This window comes from Antrostomus carolinensis, unplaced genomic scaffold (assembly GCF_000700745.2).
Source record: "Antrostomus carolinensis isolate BGI_N321 unplaced genomic scaffold, ASM70074v2 scaffold3523, whole genome shotgun sequence".
Classification (NCBI taxonomy): Eukaryota; Metazoa; Chordata; class Aves; order Caprimulgiformes; family Caprimulgidae; genus Antrostomus; species Antrostomus carolinensis.
The window spans coordinates 3,557-8,677 of record NW_010307145.1 but is presented as its reverse complement, the minus strand read 5'-3'; positions in this window follow the sequence as shown (position 1 = coordinate 8,677).

Genomic DNA, 5,121 nt, shown 5'->3' with positions numbered 1-5,121 from the left:
TTCTGGCCTGGTTTGTACCCCACATTGATACTGGTCTGCACTGGTTTGGCAGTCAGGGGGGACAAAAAGAAATAAATCTTAATATGTGATGAAATGTATTTTGCACATTTAAGGCTTCCAGTGGGTTTTGTTATCTTATAGAAGCCACTCTATTCAAAGTGTATATGTATCTAAATCAACACAAAGTTCAGTAAAGCTCTTCAGAAATTCTGTTGGCATGTTGTCAGTCCTGGTTTGGGTTTGTTGTGTTGGTTTTTGTTTGTTTGTTTTGTTTTGTTTTGTTTTTTCCTCAAACAGTTGCTGTACCTTCATCTCCTGCAGTCCAAGTTCAGCCAGGACAAGCAGAGGTCAGTGAAGTCCCCTGGTGCTCGGGGATCTGGTTCTGCTGATGGTTGGCAGTGCTGGCCATGTGGTGTCTCCTTCTGGTCTGTGCTCCTAAAGATGCACCAGGGTCTTTCATTCTGGTTTCAAAGAGAGATGGTTCTTGCATGTTCCTAATAATAATGTGGTCATTCTCACCTCATCTACTGAGTAGTAGAAGCTCCCTGTTCATGTTATGGCTGAGGGGGAGAAGAAAGGAGGCTGCAAACACTAATTTCTGTAGGCACCATGTCTGTTCTCTGCTTTGCCCTGGTGTAAGAGTTTCCCTGTCTCAAGCTCAGTCTGGTCTGTAACACTCTGGGTGCTCTCCCAGCAGCGCAGAGAGCTTGGGCACCCGACTGCCCTGAAGTCTCCTGTTCTCAATTCTCCACAATAATCCACTTTGTTTCTCCCTGGATGTGCTAACGCTCAGGTGTTGCATTCTGCTTTGTGGCTTTGCTGTGGATGTAAAAATGCAACAGTAAAACCAAGTCAACCCTTAATACCAGACTGATCTTGGACTGGGTGTAGACTTCAGTGTCACCTTGTTTGGTGCCGTGGGCAGGACTGTGGGAGCAGGTGAGGGTGAGTGTTTTGTTACTCCTTGGATTTACCATCACAAGGAAAGGCTAGGAACTGCTTCTTTACTGTAAGTAAGTAGCATTATCTATTCATTATTTATCTACTTCTGAATTTTAATGGATTATAGCAGCCCTTATAGCGAGGATGATCCTATAGATAATGACAGAATCTTTTATGTATGAGAAGAAGACTTCCTCTGAAGATCTGCGCTTGACTTTGGGTGTGGGTTGGATAGACAAATATAGTCATTACAATCAACCACAGTAGAAAACATCTTCTCAGTACCCTGAGACTCTGACTAGTATAACCCCAAAGGTAAATTGGAGGCTGATCTTGTCTGCTTTGCTCCAGGTATAATTGAGACAGAGCTCATTAAAAATTGAAAGGCAGAGTTTGGAGAGGAAACTGGGCACCTGGAGCTGTCTCATCCAAATATTGTATTTTAGCAAACGCAACTCTGCTGGTTTAGCAAGTGTGTGTACAGCTCGTGCTGCCAAACAGTAAATGGAACTTTTGCAAGTGAGTGTCTGTATCAGAAAATAAAATTTCATTTGAAAATAGTGAAATTGGTTTATATTTTTAAAGTCTGGGATGGGAATGCCATCATCTAGCCCAGGAGTTTAACATACCTGTGGGCCAAGGAGCTGCTGGGTGTGGTCAGCAGTTAGCAGAGCTGTTGTGTGTGCATCACTATTGATTATGGATAGAGTTCCATTGAATTAATTAATTCACAAATTTATTGCTGATAAACTACTTGTTTACAGGCCAGAGGAGGGGAGTTGTCAGTAGTTAAGAATAAATAAATAACCCTCCCTTGTCTAGTGCTGCCAGGAAACCTGCCTGGCTCTTCCAGCTCTGCTCAAAGTGGGAATGGTGATACACATCCCAGCGGGGTCAGTGTGGATGGAGTCCCTGAGATCTTCCTGGATCGGGATGGTGAAGGTGGAAGGGGCAGCGTCACCACCTCCACCACATGGACACGGGTGGGTTTGTGCCATGAGTTGTGGTGGTTTGTTACAGCAGAGCTGGGGGTGGTGCACATGCTGCCTCTGCCGCCCTTACACATCCCAACCTCCCCTGCTGCGTGGGCTGGGACGGTGCTGGGACCAGTTGTACCAAGGACACCAATTAACCTGCTAAATGAGTTTATCCCTTGGGAGTGCACAGCAGAGAGCTGGGTTATCTGAAACACCATCCCCCAGAGAGCCAGGATTGGCAGCCAGCGCTCAGGACAGACCCTCAGCTTCCCAGGGATGACTTTGCAAGGTGATGGGGACTATTGAGTTGGTGTTGGTGTGGTTCCTCACCCCCAGATATCATCCCTGAGTCCTGCACAGTGCAGCACCATCCTACCTGGGGACTCCTCTCCCCCTGCTCCCTAAATAAGGCAGGGATGGCAATAAGGAATGGGTGCAAATCATCTCCAGCTGCCCACCAAACCAAAAATACTCTGTTTTAATAACTGGACTAAGCAAAGTAAAACAAAACCCAGCTCATTGCTGCCAGATTAACAGATGGCTGCAATCATTAATATTGCAGAACTTCAGGAGTTCATAATTCTTTAATCTACAAAGCCAGTGGGGGTAGCAAATGCAAACCCTGCAATCTGCTGCGCTGGGGGCTGTCACCCACTGTGGCCATGTCCCTCCTGGACCCCCTGAGGGCTGGGCAGATGTTGCCTTGGTCCTGTTTGGGCAAGATGAGGGTCCCTGCCTGTCTTGGAGCAGCCTGGTGCTGCCTGCAGGAGGGGTGAGCTTGGTGTCCCCCCAGAATTACAGCTGGTGCTGATGGTGGCTCCTAAATTAGAATCATGGAATAGTTTGGGTTGGAAGGGACCTCAAAGCTCATCCAGTCCCAACCCCCCTGCCAGCAGCAGGGACACCTTCCACTAGACCAGGTTGCTCAAAGCCTCATCCAACCTGGCCTTGAACACTTCCAGGGAGGAGCAGCCACATTTTCTCTGGCCAACCTGGGCCAGTGTCTCACCACCCTCACACCAAAGAATTTCTTCCTCATATATCACCTCCATCTCCCCTCTGACACTTTCAAGCCATCACCCCTTGTTCTCTCACTCCCTGCCCTTGGCCAAAGTCCCTCCCCACCTTCCTGGAGCCCCTTCAGGTACTGGGAGGCCACTAGAAGGTCTCCCTGGAGCCTTCTCTTCTCCAGGCTGAACAGCCCCAACTCTCCCAGCCCTCGCATCATCCTGGTGGCCTCCTCTGGACTCAGGCTCAGCCCTCGCTGCCGTCAGATCGTGGAAAATCCACAGCAATCCAATAACCCGTCTCCAGTGTCATTTTATCGCTCAGCCCCAGCCTTTCCCATAATTGTTTGGAGACTGGGTGGGGGGGAGATTACGATTGATGTCAAGAGGCAGATAATCCACAGTTCAGCCTTGGCTATCGCTGACCTCGTTCATAGGCACTGGTGGCATTTGGAGCCTGGGGACTGTGATCAAAAACCCGGCCTTGGTGTTGCAGTCACAAAATATGTTTATTTTTGGTGAATAAAAATAGATAAATAATAAAAACCAAACCCTGGTGCTGTGGCTGCAGCTGGCTCAGGGTTTGGCCCCAGATCTCTCCATCGATCCTTGGCTGAGCCCCAGACTCCAACCTCCTCCCTGGGAGCAGGGCAGATGGCTGGTGGCTCCAGGAGGCTCTTAGGGCGATCGATCGCCCGCAGAGGCTGGGGCTGGGAGGGGAGCCCAGGGTGCTCAGCACCATCCTGCTCTCGCTGTGCTGTTGGTGCAGCTTCTCCTTTGGCCAAGTCGGTGTTGCAGGACATTGTCCCCCTGCTCCATAGAAATGCTCCTGGTGGTTTAGTGCTCTAAATGCTTCTGCCTACTTGGGAGAAGCATCCTAGATATATTTTAAAGTATATTTTATATAAAATATATATTTTATGTGTATATGTACTTTATATATAGATTATATACACACATAAAATTAGTGTGCGTTATATGTATGTTATATAATATATAGTATCGAATACACCTAAAATAATATAAATTATAAATAATATAGATGCATAATATGAATGTATATATTCATATGTATGAGATATTCTATACATGATTTATATGCATATATATAAAAATATGCCTATATGTGTGTGTAAATACATCTAACATAAGCTATAAATTATACACAGATGCATATAATATGGATATATCTATTCACCCTCCATACATATGAGATATATGCATATATCTATGTAGATACGCATATATATGTGTGTGTAATTATGTGTAAACCTATATATGTGTATATCACCACGCTTTTCTTTCTTATGTCTGTGTCTATTAACATTTATGTGTTTGTATAATTGGATTAACCTGTCCCAGGTGTGTTTTACAGAGGACAAACAGCCACCAGTACGGACACGGACCCTGGACCCCCACGGGTGGGTGTGCAGGGGGGGCTCTGGGGCAGGATTTGGGTGTGGAAACATTTTTTAATTATTTTTTTAATGTGTAAAATTGCTGTCACTGTAATTATCTGAAATTTTTAATTGGTTGTTGACTGAGGGGGCTTTCGCTTCTTTGTGGTTTTGCTTTTGCTGATCAGCTAACCCCTGTCCGTGGGCTTTTTTTCCCCTCCCTATAAATCACTTGTTATTATTTTTTAATGTGGTTGCCCTTTTCCCCTTGCACTGACCCTGCCCCTTCCCCCGCCGCGTGTTCAATCCCCAGCTGCTCACTTTCACTTTCTGCATTTATCTTTTCTTTTCCTTTTTTCCCTTTTTTTTCATAACCCTTGCCGAGGTGCAGCCCTGCCTCTCCCTCTTTCCCAGGAAAGCCAGAAAGAAATCTAGGGGAAGCAGCTGGGGGAAAGCCATGGTGGGACTGGCTTTTACAGGGATGCAGGCAGGGGCCGCGTGTTCAATCCCCAGCTGCTCACTTTCACTTTCTGCATTTATCTTTTCTTTTCCTTTTTTCCCTTTTTTTTCATAACCCTTGCCGAGGTGCAGCCCTGCCTCTCCCTCTTTCCCAGGAAAGCCAGAAAGAAATCTAGGGGAAGCAGCTGGGGGAAAGCCATGGTGGGACTGGCTTTTACAGGGATGCAGGCAGGGGTGAAGGCAGGGATGCAGGGATGCAGGCAGGGATGAAGGCAGAGATGAAGGCAGGGATGCAGGGATGTAGATAGGGGTGCAGGGAGGGATGCAGGCAGGGATGCA